This window comes from Triturus cristatus, chromosome 3_1, assembly GCF_964204655.1.
Source record: "Triturus cristatus chromosome 3_1, aTriCri1.1, whole genome shotgun sequence".
NCBI classification, from domain to species: Eukaryota; Metazoa; Chordata; class Amphibia; order Caudata; family Salamandridae; genus Triturus; species Triturus cristatus.
The window spans coordinates 703,019,585-703,038,306 of NC_140583.1; positions in this window are offsets into that span (position 1 = coordinate 703,019,585).

Sequence of the window (18,722 nt, forward strand, 5' to 3'; positions counted from 1 at the left end):
TCCGACTATGAATATTACGTCCTCAGACGTTCTATAGTTGACTAATTACTGCTAGAACAACCTCTTCTAGTAAATGATTGGATACCCACGAATCACTTAAAACACATTGCCATGAAAACTGAAGCCATAACTTACAGCATTGCTCTTCATTTTATCATAGCAACGCACTGGCCTGCAAGCCTTCCCTGCCATCAGACAGAGCAGCTTGAGACTGAACTCACTAGTCAATTCAGTTGGCAAACCTTCTCTATCTTTAGGCTCTTCGGATGAATATTACACATTGTTTAGCCACCAACAATCGTAATTTTCTTACACCAATAGGTTATTTAACATTATACTCTGGGAAAGCAGACTCTTTCTGGCATAGATATCCCCATTTTTTTCCTGGTGTCAGTGTGTTTTGACTGTTGTTCACTGGGATCCTGATAACCAGGACCCCAGTGGCAGTGCTCTCTTCTCTAAAATCAATGGTAAGTACTTTGTACACCCTAAATTGGTGTACTTGGGCACCATTGTAAGTCCCTAGTACATGGTACAGATCTACCCAGGGCATTGGTACACCAGGGTTCTTCCATTGCTGCAGCATGTATTATGCGGCCCATGGAAACTGTATCTGCAGAGCTGCCTTTGCAGTCTGGGTGAAATGGTGCTTGCACTTTTCACTTGGGACATAAGGTTTCCCTTATATCCCGGTCACTGCACTTTAAATCTGTAAATCACCCCTAAGGTAGGCCCTTTAGTCCAAGAGCAGGGTCCATGGTTCTAAGTGTGTGCCTAGCCCTGGATACCCCTACAAACCCAGTATTCAATTTTCTGGGCTTTGTAAGTGCGGGACAGCATTATAAGGTATGTAGTAGACTACATGTTGGCTGCCCCGAACCTGGTCATGTTTGGTATCAAACATGTTGGAGTCATGCAGCTACACTGTTAGTTGCATGCTACCATGTAACAGGGGGATCCTTAGAGGACACCCCCACTACTACCTGTGTAGCCTTACAGGTTCTGCCTACCAGCATGTGCTGCTGCCGACCCTAGACAGTGTTCTGCTCCCCGGCTGATGAGCTTAACAATTGCAGGGGAAACTGAAGATAGGATATCTTGTGAAGGAGAGGTGTGACTAACTCTCCTTTAGAATTAGGTAGGGTGGGGATGCTCCTGGGCACCTAACCAGACATATTGAAGGTACACATTTGGTGCCCTCCATATAAACCAATTTTGCCCAGTTCAGGAGCCCTTGGCTCCCCCTATGATGTGAAACCACACAAAGTACATTGGAGTGTCCACCAACGTGTCTAGCTCCTCCCTAGGGAGGTGCCCAGAGCTCCTCCATGTGGCCATTTGATTCTGCCATGTTGAATCTAGGCCACTGGAAGCATCTGACTTGCTAGAACAACTGAGTGGTGTAAATGACCCCCTCTAATAGGCGGGTCAGCAATGAAGAGGTCCTTCCCCTTTTTAGGGTTACTTCAGGGCTCCCCTGAGGGTGGGTTCCTAGATTTGTCCTGACAAAGTGGAGAAGTGTGGCTCAATGGTTAGAGCGGCAGACCCTGATGCAGAGGTCTGCCCCGGGACCAGGGTTCAATTCCCTGCCTCGGCGGGTCTTGGGCTCAAAATTCCACGGACCTGATAATTCTCGCCTCGGTGCCTATTCCAATCATGGAGTCCCACTCTGCAACTCTGGGCAATAGCTTGCTTAATCTCCACAACGGCCCCCACAACGCTAAGGCTGCCAGGCCTCCACCTTGGGGGTGCCCAGGAGTGGACACCACACAGGGAAAGCCAGGATGGGTTCCACAGCGGTATTCGTACAAGCGCCTTGAGACCCTTGCGGGTGAGTAGTGAGCTATACAAGTATCAATTTACATTTACAACAACTTCAAGATACGACTGTCTGTCATCTGAAGACTGTTTAAGAACTCTTCTGTTGGTAGACAATGTAACTCTGCTATTCTTCAAGCTAGGATCTACAAGATTGCTTTTGATGGAAAGATTCCTGCAGCATCATTGTCCCTGTGCTACTTCATGTTCTGCAATTCCATGTCTATGCATCCTCTGAGTCACCAAGGACTCAGCCTGCATCCAAGCCAGAAGGAACATTCCCTGAAGTGAAGGAGTCACTTTCCTGCATCTGCAGGCACCTTTACGTCGATCACCAGTTCGCTGATCCTGCTGTCCTACAGACTTGCCCATCTCTGCAACAAAGGTGGTGGTTTGTTGGCCCTCCAGAGACCTGACCAGTCTTACCTACAACTTGGGTGACTGTATACCTCTCCAGCTGACGTGAATTGCCTCACTGTGCACTGCATCTGCTTTCATTTGCCAATGCTTTTTGCTGGTCCTACCGGCCACTGACCTTCCTGCACTCTTCGACCGGGATGGGACAGCTTGTGGATGGCTCCTGTGCTCCTGCATCATTGCCTGTGCTCCACAGCTGCTGCTTTAACCTCACCATGCTACAGCAAGAGCCTCCAACAAGGGCTGGTATTGTGCTCCTGTGCCTTTTGGTCAGCTATGGGTAGTTTGGACTCTGTCCCCGCTGCTTTCAGGCTCTTCTCATCTGGATTGTATGTCCTGGTTCTACCAGCCTGGTCCACCAGACTCTGTGGCTGCTGGTCTTCGAAGAACCTTCATTATCGTCTACCTGGGGTAAGTATCCTAGTTCCTGGGGTATTAACAGATGGGGTGGCTCTCCAATCTTCCTTTGTCCAAGGGGTTCCTCCGGGATCCTTTGGAAAGGGTCCTACAACTGCAAAAACCCAAACACAACCTACTCTGGGGCTGATTCCGATAGACGGTCAGACAGCTGTCCGTAGCCTTACCGTGCAAACGACACGTACCCGGAGCCATTCCGTCCTGTAGAGAAAGTACGATGCGCATAGCTGCCAAAAACACGACCGACACGTAGGCTGTGAATCAAGCCCCATTCTCCGTCCGAGCCGTAACTCCTAAAGATGAGCCGAGTCGCCCGGAAGCAGTCTCCATAGCAGTTTCCGGCATGAAAAGTACGATGCGTACTTCCTACGCGCCAGACGGGTCGTCACGTACCGCACGTCACAGCATCCGGAAAACAAGCATATCAGCTACGATCCGCGACACAAATCAATACACGGCTACGAGACGGACCAGCTTGCAGCAGGTACGAGACGGAGCAACAAGCTGTATGTACGACACAAACACATCATGAATCCCATCACACAGGCCATACCAGTACTCTACATCTCTGACCGGATCAGGGACTGACGCCAACGGCACAGTCGGTAAGTCAGACACCTACAACACAAACAATGGCACAAACACACAGGGGATCCACATCCTGGCCACTAACAACAGCCCACCATAGGGGTTGCATGGCCAGCACTACTAACACCCCCACCCATAGTGGATCTGTTGCCCAACATTACTGCCACCCACACCCATATGGACTATGTTGCCCATCACCCCTGCAACCCCCAGCCATAGGGCCTATGTTGTCCATCACCCCTGTCACCCCCACCCATAGGGCTTATGTTGCCCATAACTACAGCCACCCCCACCCATAGGGAACCTGTTGCCCATCACTACTGCCACCCACCCCCATATGGATGATGTTGCCCATCACCCATGCCACCCCCAGCCATAGTGGACCTGTTGCCCATCACTTTAGCCACCCCCACACATAGGGGACCTGTTGCCCATCACTACTGCCACCCACACCCATATGGACCATGTTGCCCATCACCCCTGCCACCCGAGCCATAGGGCTTATGTTGCCCATCACTACAGCCACCCCCACCCATAGGGGACCTGTGGCCCATCACTACTGCCACCCACACCCATAGGGCTTATGTTGCCCATCACTACAGCTACCCCCACCCATAGTGGACCTGTTGCCCATCACTACTGCCACCCACACCCATATGGCTGATGTTGCCCATCACCCCTGCCACCCCCAGCCATAGTGAACCTGTTGCCCATCACTACAGCCACCCCCACCCATAGGGGACCTGTTGCCCATCACTACTGCCACCCACACCCATATGGACCATGTTGCCCATCACCCCTACCACCCCCAGCCATAGGGTTTATGTTGCCCATCACTACAGCCACCCCCACCCATAGTGGGCCTGTTGTCAATCACCCCTGACACCCCCAGCCATAGGGCTTATGTTGCCCATCACTAAAGCCACTCCCACCCATAGGGTACCTGTTGCCCATCACTACTGCCACCCACACCCATAGGGCTTATGTTGCCCATCACTACAGCCACCCCCACCCATAGTGGACCTGTTGCCCATCACTACTGCCACCCACACCCATATGGCTGATGTTGCCCATCACCCCTGCCACCCCCAGCCATAGGACTTATGTTGCCCATCACTACAGCCACCCCCACCAATAGGGGACCTGTTGCCCATCACCCCTGCCACCCCCAGCCATAGGGCTTATGTTGCCCATCACTACTGCCACCCCAGCCATAGGATGGGTGATGCGCAACACATCCAGCACACTCCAACATCAGGTATGTCCGCAAAATACATCCCCTAACATCATGACAACAGTGTGTAGTCTGTGACAAATGCCCACAACAGTGATTATGGCTACGAGCATACAATGTAAGTAACAGCACATGTGTGACCAACACATGAGTGTGACATACACAGGGCAAGCATCACCATTAGGCCTGGGCGAAAATTTCATTCCGTTCGTGGAAATTGCGATAATTTGACATTTTCGCGTTCCGCGGAGAGCGCGAAAATGTCAAAAATTCCGGTTTCCGCAGCTTGGCGATAATTTGTTGCTTGCTCGCGCTGTAAAATAATACATTCTCGCGCGCGCGCGATCGTCTTACCTGAATCCCTGCGTTCGCCGACAAGTTTTCTTGATCCGGTCGCGTTCTCCATGAGATATGTATTGTTTTTAGCCATTTGCGCTATCTCGCGACAGTTCGCGCCGGCAGTGACGTCATGCGTCGCGCGATCACGTCTTTCTTCTCGCGATCATGCACCGCGAGACAACTCAAAACAAGATGGCCGCGCCCGCAAGCAACCACATGGGTAAGTTGGCGACCCGCAACCATGCAGAAAATCTCGCGAACATGCCGGAAAAAAACTTCCGCATCTTCGCGATATTTCCGCTTGTTTGCGATAATTTTAAACATTTTTGCGATAATTTGCGAAAGTTAATTTCGCAAATTCCGCCCACCCCTAATCACCATAGCACTGTGGCAATGTAAAAAGAACACCCCCTCACTGTGTAGAACAGAAGTTAAGTGGGGGCTCCCAAAATGCAGCAGATGTAGAGCATTGTGGTGATGGGGACAAAACCCCCCTTATCACAGTGACCAAAAGGTAAGTGTCATCATGGTCAAAGCTGCAAATAATAAACAGCATGTATGATCGCTGCTCCCAACACATCAAACACTTCTGGGGCAATCTAGTGGTTGTGTCCCATACACACAGAGATGTGGTGAGGCTAACAGTGCTGTGAAAACCTAACACACTCTTGGCCATGTGCAGACAAGCACCACACATGGGGGCTGACAATGCATACAGCGTACAATGACACAACAGCAGAAGTGACCATCACCAAGCATGCACACATCTCGAAAATAGACACACCAATCAAAACAACATGTGTAAACTGTAGGTGTCAGATACCAAACTCACATTCCATGCCAGCAATGGCACCCAACAACCAGGATGAATGTGCACAATGATGTGAAACGACTCACAGGGACAGCATGAAAAATCACAGAAACAGCATCCAGACAAAGGCCCACAACAGCAATACCAATGCACTGGTGCAGATGCACAAACACAAACAGGCAAACTCACACTGCACATCGGACACAACATGTGTGTGTGTGTCACAGTATCCCCAGGCAACTACACAACACATGAGGGGGGCTGAACCACAGTGACACAGATGTGGACACAGTGCCATACAAAAGTAAACCATCATTGAGACACCCTCAGTGGGCAATCAGGCATTGGGAGATGAGAGGGAGCACAACAGACACATGTGACACAAGCTGGAATGAACACCAACTAACACAGCAAGAGACTGACACACAACACCACTAACCCCAGGGAACAGACATTGGGGTGACACAAGCATGCATGACACCTCCACTGTGATGCTAAAGGTAGATGTCGTACAAACTGGGAAACCCAGACATGTGTCATGTGTCACAAATGTACATCACACACACAGAAACACAAATCACTCAGCATGGCCCCTCATCCATGGACAAACGGGAGCTAGGGGACCACCTATGCAAACATTCACATCAGTCCACCCTCAACACCACACACCCTGAACTGCAACAATGTGTATCTGTGAAGCCCACATAGACAGGCGACATTGCACATGCACCCATTACAAACACAGGAATGTTGGGAGGAACTAAGGTGCACACACACACATCACACAAGGACAGTTCACAACCCTGGCGAATGACAGACATACTGCACAGTATGCAGTACATGGCCATGACCTCAAAGCTCATGTAACCTTCAGAATCCCTGCCACAGTCCCAGGACAATGCAGATGCCAAGGAGAACTACAAGGCACACATGCTGACACCTGCCAGCATCGCAGCCATGAACCCGACAAGTGGGAGCAGTCACACGCACATACAAATGTCTCAATCAGTGAAAACTACCACCTAGGGACAACTACATGATTTAGCAAATAAACAGGTGCCTTGAGGAACCCTGACTGTGTCCCATCTGTGTCTGACAACGTCATCACCACTCAGAACTGACAAATCCCACTGATGATACACCAATTAACAGTAGTGTGTCATGCACCCACACATCTGGTAGCCCATTGGAAAAGTAGTGGGTAAGCCCAGTACCACTCAGCAAGCATCAACAACAGGAACATATCAAGGGAACACTGTCTGTGTATGAACAGGGATGTGGACACACACACATGCTCATACAACACACACCATGGGCCCAGGCCATGCCACTGAACAACACACTTACTTGAGGGGACACAACTCCTGTGGGAGCCCAGCTCTGCCAAACATATTCACCACAAGTCCCACTCATGTCTGCAGAACACTTGGTCAGTCAGCCATCATTTACCACACAATTAAGGCTCTGGTCACAACAGCCTGGTTACGTGAGTCTCCCCTAAGTCATCTGCATATACCCTAAACATATGTCTAGCAAGTTGCACAGAGGACCCAGTTGCTCCTATTACAATGATGCCCACACCTGTAGGTCCAGTGTTGATGAGCACAAAGTATGTGGAAGTGACAAATTGGACAATGGGAAGCACACCATATGTGCAGGGGTGCAAGTCACAGATGTGACCATGCAAATGAAATGCCGGGGCAGGGAGTGGCGGGGGAACCTCTGGAGTGGTGGCCTGGGGGATGGAGTACGGAGACTTTGCCTTGGAGCTGTGTGGTGGCGGGGGGTCTTGCTTTTCTGGCACCGGGGGGACTTGCGGGTGGGTGTCTCTGTCTGACTGCACCTGGGGGAGGGTGTCCGGGTGTGAGGGACACTCCCTTCTGTGTGTGGGGACTTCCTCTTCCCCTTGTAATCAGGATCTGCAGGGTCGGTGGGGAAGAGGTCAAGGTCACAGCGGAAGAGCTTCTGGGGGGATGGGGTTGCAGGTGAGGCAAGGGAAGGGGGCTGGGAGGGAGAGGTCTCGGAGGACTGCGGAGTGGTTGTGGATGACTGTGTGTGTGTCAGCAAACCAGCCCAGGTGAGTGTGGAATCAGTCCCCTGCACTTGCTTGTGTGCACGTCTAGACCTTGGTTTGGGGGTTTCTGTGCTTGGGATAGGTAGGGTGCTAGGAATCGTGGGTGGTGCAGGGGTAGGAGGGGTGCGGGACTGTTGGAGGAGGGACTCTGCTGCCGTCAGGGAGGAGCCCACAGACTGATTGGTCCTCTGTAGGGCAGACATGCCCGAGGAAAGGCTCTCCATGAATGACACCAGTTGTGTCAACAGACCTGTGTGTGCATGGAGGACCTTCAGCATCGACGTCTGCCCTACATGGATCTGTCGAAGTAAGTCCACAGACTCCTCACTCAGGGCAGCAGGGGACACAGTGCAGGGGGTGCGGTGCCTGGCACAAAGGAGACATGCTCACGAACACGGGAGCCCACAGGGACCTCTGGGATGGGAGCCGATGGGAGGGGGGTGGTGGTGGTGGTGGTGGTGGCAGTGGCAGGGACAGCCTCACTAGCTGGGGTTTGGTGGCTGCTGACACCCGCCTCCACAAGGGAGTCATCCTCTGAGCTGCTGTGGCCCTCAGCTGGGGGGGATGGTGCTAACGACTCCTCTGTGTGGCTCCCCTCACCCTCCGTACCACTGGGTCCACCCGACTCCTCTCCTTCTGTCCCTGTAAGGCTCAGTGGCTCCTCCTGGTCCGTGGAGCTGTCCCCTCCTGTGGCCATGGATGTATCTGGATAGGAATAGGAAGTAACAGAACAACATCAGTCACCTGCACCGACTGCACACACCACAGTGAGTACATCACATCACAGGGCAAGCCCTGGCATCATCCGCTGAACACAGCTCAAAGTGCCAACACTGTTTAGGATAAGACAATTGTCATTCTCAACATCAACCATGGCACACATATCCCTCCTTGACTTTCACACATATGTCCGTTGCATGTTGGATGCTAACACCCCAATGTGCCAACATGCACCACCCACACATTAGTTGTACATGCAAGTGAACATGTAGGAGTATGTCACTATACACACAGCACATCTCTTGCTACTGACTCAGTACAGGTGTCCGGATGAAGGGATGGGCAGAGACTCATTCCACATGCTTGTGATGCATGCCAGCTACACACACTATGATGTCCTCCTGTCCTGATGGTCAATGCCACAATGTGGTGCATGGTGCACACTTGAACACAATGCAGGCTCACTCATAGTAAGTTAAATGGCATGGCACTGGTATGCCCTGAACGTCAGTCAACACTTTCTCCTGTCACAGGGGCAGGGCATCCAGACAACAGCAATATGCACTCACAATCCTAGCTCTGGGGTAAAGCAAACTCAGCAGATGACCGGCGCACTTGCCCATCTCATGCAAACAACATATCCAGGACCCAGAAGACTCCACATCATGCAAATCCGACATATGAGTCTCAGCAAAGACTAATCCCTGTACATTAACACATCACAGTCTGCCATGCATGTAACCCAGCTGCATGAAGGACACAGTTGCATACACCATTTTGCGCTGTCAGATGATCACACACCTATATGTCACACAGGTGTTGTCTCTCACAGTCACATCGTAGATGTTATTCTGACCCTCTGAATCATGGACACCCCTTTTGTACATAGCAACAAGCCACACCCTAATGACACAGAGGCAGACACCTGAGGGCACATGTCACTGAGCACAACTTGCAATTTCATACACAGGAGTGGGATTACAGAGTATTTCTAAATGCCCTTGAGGGGGCATGACTAGCTAGGACTAAGTGAAACAGTGTTTGGCCCTGGACAGTAGTCAGGTGGCTAAGCAAGTGTGACATACTTGCTATACATACTCCTGAGGCCCAAAAATTGGAGTTCCCTAATGCATGGGTTTGTTTGGAATACCCCAGCCACATGTTGTGAGTCAGACCAGCAATTGGTACACATCTCAAGGGCACACACAGATCACATGTCAGATCTCAGGCCTTGTGTAAACAATTGACCCACCCATTAAACACACAACAGATTCACGGGAACTGATGCTGACCGGTACCTGAAGCATAGCTGACTGCAGGGACACAGTGCACTAGTGACTCAAGCAACAGATTGGAGGGGCCAAACCTGTGGAACAGATAAGGAGGGTGCATCACACAAATGAGGGACCTGAGTTTGGGACATTAACACACATGCCCCAGATTGCTGCAGCACACATTTGGATAGACATGTCATCATCACAAAGGGAAATAAATTACACAGGTAGTGCAACCATGGGGATTGCAAAAGCACATGCATGTCTGACATGTTAACAATGCCTGGATGGTTTAAGCTTGCAATAATGCACTTTAGCAGCAGGAAAACTATTCATTACATGTACCTACACACTTTGGGGGATGAAAGCAGTCATTGAGAATGCTTGCCACTGGTGTACACACTGCTAGTAATGCCAGTCAGACAACATGCATAATTAGGAAGGCAGTGGACTGCACACTCACCTGCTCCCCTGGTTTCCCATAGAGCTTTCTGTACTCTGGAAGGAGCCCATCCAGCAGGGCCTGGTTCTACTCCTCAGTGAAGGCTGGGGCCCTCTCCAGAGTACGTGCCATAGCAGGAGCCAGAGGATGCAGAGACAGCAGCAGTGGTAGAAGGGATGTGGTCCAGTAGCATGTAGTGCAGGCAAGTGAGCTCCCTGGGGCTAGCCAGCCTTATATCTGTGCTGCAAAGGCAGACTCTGTGCCATGTGTCCCAAGTGATAGGCCCAACACGGTTGCATTCTATGAATCTGTCCAAAAAGTATGACTCGTACACGCCTTCCGCATCGTTCAAATCTTCACATTCATGGAACACTTGAAATTGCAACATTGTTGGAGGCCTCCAACTGAATGTCCAGTGCACAACTCGTACAAGTTTTGAATCCGCATCCGTCTCCATGACAGTACAGAGCCAATGGGTGCGCCCGGTTCGTTCAACTGACTGTACAACGCGTATTTTGAATATACACATGCACCCGTCTACATACGATTAAATGGCCAAGGCGTACGCCTGTCTCGGACAATGCTTGTCCGACGCGTATGCATGATAGTCACCCGCGTCGGACCTCATTGCATTCAATGCCAAAGCATACGCACGGCTCGAACATGACCCGTGCAATGCGTACGCATTGTCACCCACGTCGGACCTCATTGCATTCAATGCCAAAGCGTACGCACGACTCGGACATGACCCATGCAATGCGTACGCATTGTCACCCGCGTCGGACCTCATTACATTCAATGCCAAAGCATACGCACGGCTCGGACATGACCCGTGCAATGCGTACGCATTGTCATCCGCGTCGGACCTCATTAGTGTGACTATTATACGGATGCAACACACATGTACTGGCCATGGACACCTGTGCACACCTGCCACACTACAGCATTGGACACACAGTGTCCATGGCATGTAAGGCTGCATTCCCTGTGTGTTTGGGGGGGCCACAGCTGTTTTTTTGGCTGGCACTTTGTGCAGCCACTCCCAGGCTGTACACGTGTACATGGGGGCAGAATCCTTTGTGTGTTGTGCACATTACCACTGTGATGTGCAATTGGACAGTAATTGGCATGAGTCAAGGCCACAGTGTCAGGTTGCATATGTTTAGGACATGTCACATACACCCTGAGTCCTGGGGGTGATGGCATGTTTGTCACAGTGAGACCTGTAGCCACAATACTGATGTGCACCCACAGTGTGTGTGCATGTTGTGTCTCTGATGTGTCTGATCAAATGTTACCAATGGGTGACAGTCTCCACATCCATGTGGTATATGCATCAACCTTGATGGGATGTGTGTCTAAGAGACGTACATGTAGGGCCGGCAGGAACAACAGTGGCCACTACCTGTGGGACTTACGCTTGCCTTGTGGTGTGTACGTGCTACGCCATGTCCATTGCTGTTTTGATGTGGCAATACAGGGAGCCTGGGTTTCTGCATGGCAAAGATCTGTGATGCCTGGGAGACATGAGGCCTCAATTGTCACTGTGGTGTGTTTTTTGAACGTTGCAGCAGCACATAGGTTGGGTGACACAGCCAGATGATTGGCCATTGCACTACATGGGACTCATGTGGACATGTGGAATTGAGATGTGAGGTGGTGGTCTTGTAGGTGACATATGCGTCCATGCCCAACAGCACACACCTCAGTACATTGTGTAATGTCATGAACTAGCATGTGATAGTGATCGTGGTCATGGCCAGATGGGTGGATGAACTGACAATCTTCCTTTGTGCATCAGCTGTCCATCGTCCGTTCCCAGACCTTGCAACCATGAAGGAACACTGATTGCAGAGCTGTCAGAGCAGTTGATGCCACATCTGCTACCTGGCCGGACATACCCTACAGCACTGACCCCAGAGGTAAAGGTGATGGCAGCCCTGCACTTCTTTGCTACCGGTACCTTCCAGTACACTGTGGCTACTGCTGGTGGTATGTCGCAAACGATGTTTAGTCGGGTGCTACGCGATGTCTTGGAGGAGATGTTGCAATTCCTCGACCTGTATATCAAGTTCCCGAGCCCAACTGAACTCCCTGAAAAAAAGGATGCCTTTTATACACTGGGGAGGATGCAGAACGTCATCGGATCGATTGATAGGACACATGTTGCCCTGATACCACCACAGGCACATGAGCAGGCATACCGGAACAGGAAGCACTACCATTCGATCAATACTCTGTCTTGCTGACATGTCGATCACACATGTGTGTGCACGGTTCCCTGGTTCGGCGCACGATGCCTACATTATGATGAGTAGTCGCATTGCAACGCTGATGTCATAGATGCCAACTCAGCATGCTTGGCTTGTCGGTGTGTACTGACTGTTTCTCATTGTGTGTGTTTGTCACTGTTGTATTCCGCGCTCCTACACAACTCAGCTACTTGTTCATTTTTGTGTGTGTAGGTGACTCCGGATACCCCAACATGCCGTGGTTGCTGACACCCCTCAGGAACCCTGTAACACCAGCCAAGCTGCGCTAGAACGAGGCACATGGTCGGAGCAGGAGGGTGATTGTGCGGACATTCGGCCTCCTGAAAAGCCGCTTTCGCTGCCTGGACAAGACCGGAGCGGCCCTCCCATATGAGCCTGCAAAGGTGTGCAAAATAATCCTTGTCTGCTGCATGCTACACAACATGGCGGTGCGGAAGGAGGTGCCTCTCATCCAGGATGACGATGATGACGACCAACCTCTGGCACCTGTGGAGGATTCCGGCCTGGGCCAAGATGCCAGTGATGATGAAGATGATGGTGACGTCCGCTCCCAGCTCATCAACAACTTCTTCTGAATGTGAGTTTCCAGGGTTGTTATGTGAATGTATGGAGGTAGCCTGGAATGTGTTGAGCCAGCTCTGTTGCTGTCTGAGTGTGTCTGTGTGGCACTTGACTGGAGGCGTGCTGTGATGTGTCCATTCAGGTGGTGTGTACTCCACAATAGGGTAGTACTGCTAACTAGTGTTTGTGTAGGTGTTTTGCAACATGTTTTGTGCATGTGTTTTGCATTTCTCTCCTGTTCTTCTGTGCCTGTCCTTCCCAGGGTCCTTTGCCTGTTGTGTGGTCAACACTGACCCCCAACACCCAGAAGCCAACACCAGTGTGGAAGTTGACAATTCCCATCAACTGATGTACCACACATCCTTGGACTTCAATTCTCCAACACATTGGGAGCGTGTGTCCACTGTTACGCAGAATTACCGTGCAACTAGTGTGCTTGCTGATGTGTAATGAACCTGTGCTATGCTTTGTTATGTGCGTTGTCTGTCTTCCCACATCTGAGTGACATCTGCTTACCTCACCTGTGGACTTGTTACCACTGATTGGGCTTGGTGTTGTGTCTCTGCATGCCAAGGCATCATTGTGTGTGATGGGTAACATGGCCATGGTGATTATGTTTTGTGTTGCCATAGTGGTGTGTGTCCCTCACATGTGTCACATCCCCATGACTCTCCTTACATTGGTCACATTGTTGCAGTATTTGGCATGCACTGTGTTGTGTAGCAGATCGACATCTCCCTGAACATGACAAGTTGGAATCACAACAGAGGCAAGTATGGTGACTGGTGAGTTTATTTACAAACATGTGTGAGGGAAGTGCACAGGATGGTGGGTGCTGTACAGTGGTTTGGGAATCCAAAGTTCACATTGGAGTTGGAAGTGCTGGTAGATGAAATGTCCACAGTAAAGTCCACAGTCATCTGATACATTGGCCCAACACGAACCCTCCATGTCATGTGGGCGAGTTGTGTGCGAATGGACACGGTGAACGGGTTGCGCACAAAGAACATTGTCCAGAACAGATTTGAGGCCCTGGGGGATGTGCTGGGACATCTGCCTCTCACATGTCCTTCTTTGGACGACCCCTCTTCTTCCGGGGGGGGTGGGATCCTCATGTGCAGGCCTCTGCGGTGCAGGGGACTCTCTGCCAGAGTCCTCCGCTCTCCCTGTGGCGCTGGCAGATGGTGTTGCGACAGATGTGGTGGGCACACAGGGGGTTGTGGACAGGTTGGTGTTGATCTGGCGGAGGCATTGTAGTATGTCTCGATGCACCGCAGTGATGTCATCCCACTTCGCCTCTATGCGGGCATGGTGGGCGACCTGCTCGTGTTGCATGTCCTTGAGGATCCCCACTACCTGGCCAAATCTTTCGGTGCAATCCTGGTACGCATCTAAGTTGGTTGCCAGTTGGAGGTCATTATGCAGTCCAGACCCCTCTGCAAGGCGCGCCCTGTGCCTCTCACCTCTCACAGCACCCCTCTCAACACGGGCAGGACCAGCGGCGGTACGCGCAGGTGACACTGGGACCCCTTGGGTGGTGTTGCTGGTGGTGTTGGCTGTAGCTTCCGGGGGGTCCTGTGTCCCTGTACTATGGGTGTTGATTGTCCTTGGTCTGTCCGTGTTGGCAGGGGTGCCCTGTCGGTGTCCAGATGCTGGAGGCGTGGGTACAGGGGGGGCAGATGTTGATGCTGCTGGTGCTGCATGATGGCGCACACCGGAGGGGCCAGGTTGGTTGTCGTCATCCGAAGAGGACAGTGAGAGAGTCAGACCAGAGAGCTCAGTGTCCACCAGAGTCTGGGACTGGGTATCCTCATCATTTGGTGCTGGGTGCCCAGCACCACCTGTGTTTGGAAGAGACACACAATGTGATTTATGTTTCTAGATGCATCGTTGGTTCACAAACATGACATTTTCTACTTTTCAAACAGATGCCTGCCTGTACACTGCTTTTCCCCAGCTTGTCAAAGACAGAGTTTGATATTGTTGTTGGCCATTTCCCAGCATGGCCTTGAGGTCCCCACAACAGAGCCCAGTGTCAGACATCTTGTCAGTCCCTTCCCACTCCCTGTGAGGCAAGTATGGTTCAGTTTGATCTTGCTTGGCCATGTAGGTGGGTGAAGGTTGTCTGTGACTGCAACTCCCATCATACTCTTGGCTACACCCCCTTCCCAGCATGCCCATGCTTCCCTCTTGACTCTGCTTCCCTGTGAGGGGGTTTGACAGCAATGGCAAGATGGCTGACTGTGAAATCCTGGTGTTTGTTTGGCTAAAAGTCCCAAGTGAGCCCCTCTGCTTCACACAGCAGCACCCAGTACGGGGTATCTTTTGCTGATATTTCAATGAGGTGTGTGTCAATGCATTGTACCCGGTGAGTTGTGTGGAGTTTGTGTTGAGTGGGTGTCTCCCCATGCTGATTAGTATTGTCAGGGCTGTCAGTCCTCCTTCCCATCATGAAACGTGCTTCCATCGTAGGGCGTGCAAGTTGTCTTTCAGGATGTCAGTCAGTGGTGTCCTGCTTCTGATTTGCACACAACCCCTAGCAGGGCCTTGTGCTCCCCACAGCAGGACCCAGTGTCAGCCATCTTGTCAGTCATTTTCCACTCCCTGTGATGTGGACATGTTTCTGAGAGGTCTTGATGGGCCAATCAGGAGGGTGTGCATTATCTGTGACTACAGGCCCCATCATGCTTTTGGCTACACTCACTTCATCTGCATCCCCACTATTCCTTCCTGCCAGTCAGCTGCACTGTGAGGTGGTGTGTTTGTGGTGTCAAACTGTCTGGCAGGGTGTATTTGGCTTAGTGCCACTGGCTTGCTCTATTTGTTTGTAGGTTGGTGCATGTCATGACAGTTCCCAGTCACTATGAGCTGGCAGGTATTGTGTTTGTGTGACTGGCATACACATCTTGGGCTGATTATCTATTGGTTAGTGTAGCTTTGCTTGCGGTGCATGGTTTCACTGTCCCCTTGCCTCACAATCTTGGGTATGTTGTTTGTGTACTCACCAGGCTCTGGGATGTGTGTTAGGCCATGGACGCTCTCTGGTGGTAGGATGTCCCGCACCTTCTCCTCCCAGGTCCTGAAGTAGACTGGTTTGGCAGGAGGGCCACTGCCAGTGCACTGACTCAAGTTCGATAAGTTTCTTGACCCTCCTGTGCACGTCATACCACCTGTTCTGGATGTCGTCCTTTTGTGCGCCTTGCTGGTGCTTGTGCGTTCAACTTGTGCACAATCCTAGCCCACATCTTGGTTTTCTGTGAGATGGGGGTCCTTTAAACCAATGTACCAAACAAATGTGGCTCTACTCTGATGATCTCGTCTACCAGCACTTCTAACTCACTATCTTTGAACTTTGGATTCTTCTTTGGAGGCATGGTGATGGGTGGTGGTGGTGAGTGATGTGTGTGTGAGGGTGTAAGTGATGGTGGGTTGGTGTTGGTTTTGCTGTGTGTATGTGTGTGTGCTTTTGTATGAGGTGCTGATGGTGTGTTAGTTGTGTGATGGGGGAGTTGTGAGTGTGTCTGTGGTTGCTATGTACTGGTGTTTGCTGCTGGCTCTGTCTCTGTCTCCTGTTTGCAAGGGATGATGGTAGTGATTGTATTCCTTTATATAGTTGGAGTTATGGGTGTGTCTTTGTCCCATGTTTTTTTGTGGTATTTATTGGCTTTGTCATTGCTTGTTTGGTCCTTTTTTTGTCTTTTTCCTTTGTGTTTTGTAGGCATGAAGGAGACGTTCATGTGACAGAAACGGACGCTTCTGTTGTCTCGTGTTGGCTTCACCGCCTCGTTCACGCTGCCTGTCTTCTGTGTTTGGTACGCGGCGGTCGCGGCGGTCTCTATTGCTTGTGTGCCCGTTGTCTGTGCGTGTAGGTCATGCGGCTTGGTCTCCGTGCGAGTCGGTCTGGTTTTACACGCATTGCATCGTACTGCGCTAATCGTACATCGCGGGTACGGGTCGGTCGGGTTCATTCCGGGTTCGTGTCGGTCGGTGAAAATCGCGTCGGTTATTCCAGCCGGATCACTATTTTCCCTATGGCTTGGTTGTACGGCTTGTATTCCGTACGTGTCAGTTGTAATTCACACACGTTGCATCGTACTGCACGGGTCGTACGCCACTGGTCCGTGTCGGTCGGTATTCGGTCCGGGTCCGTGTCGTTCGGTTCTTTTTGCGGCCGGAATCGGAATCGTCCCCTCTGTGTTATCCTATTGACATTTACCTTGTGTAACCACTCTGCACCCGAGCGCCTTGACGTCCCTGGCTACTCACCTTGGGTGGTTCCCTATTTTCCCTGGAATCCTCCATCCGGTATTAATCCCATTTTATACTTACTTATCTCACATTCCACTATTTTAGAATATGGTTTGGCCCCCCAGTTATATCCTACGTGTTTTCTTATGCTACTTACCTATCTCTGAAGTATTTCTTGTGTGTAGTTGATATCTCCGGGTAGGCGATATACCAAGTTAGGTGCCGATTCCAATCCTGTAAAACCCGGGTACGATTTGTCGTACGGCGCGTATTCTCCATACGACTTGTACCCGGGAAATCCACCGTACAATCCAGCAAGTACGATTCGTACAGAAACACCATTTCCGTACGAAATGTACAGAACACCGTACGGCTAAAAAATACCAACGAGTCTGATCCGGGACAGCGCGTACGCGACGTCCGTATGGAGTCAGGCATCGTATTATGGACCAGCAAGTACGAATCGTCCCTACGTCACTCCGCACAGCTATTTTTTTACGGCAGCCAAAAAATCCCGGAAAACTGAGCCCGACGCGAAAACGGAGCCCCGGTACGCGACGGACAGCCATGGACCCCATCCTAAGTGTCATCCTGGCCCTCTTAGCCTACAACCTGGTGCACCGAACCCGACGCACACGTCGCAGAAGGTGAGAACAACACCCAGGGGCCAAGGGGGGGTGAGGGGCAGGAAACATACCCCCTACCCAAATTAAAACCTACAATATTGAGTACATACATTACCTCCAGGGTCTGGTCACTTCGGAGGGTGTGTCCACCAAGCCCTGCGTCCCGCAACAACGGAAGTGGACGTGTATGCGTACCCCTACGGCAACACTACAATAGTGATACGCACCGTACTCACACATCCATAGCGTGGGTACGGTCCGTATCACTATTGTAGTGGGGCCGTAGGAGTACGCGTGGTACAGACCGTACACATGCTCTGAGAGCGTGTGTACGGTTCGTATTACTATTGTAGTGGTGCCGTAGGGGTATGCGTGTTAAGGACCGTATACACGCTTTCAGAGAGTGTGTACGGGCCGTACCACGCGTACTCCTACGGCACCACTACTATAGTGGTACGGGCTGTACACACGCTCTCAGAGCGTGTGTACGGTCCGTATCACTATTGTCGTGGTGCCGTAGGGGTACGCGTGGTACGGCCCATACACACGCTCTGAGAGCGTGTGTACGGTCTGTACCATGCATACCCCTACGGCACCACTACAATAGTGACACGGACCGTACCCACACATTCATAGCGTGGGTACGGGCCGTATCACTATTGGATTGGGGCCGTAGGGGAACGCGTGTTACGGACCGTACACACCCTCTGAATGCGGGGGTATGGTCCGTATCACACGTACCCCTACGGCACCAGGAAATTTGGGATACAAGGCGTACACACGCCACGAATGTTGGCTTACGGCCTGGTGCAGCATATCACCATTATATTGGTGTGTGTGGAGGCCCAGGACAGCAGTGTACTGCACCAAGGGGGTGGGT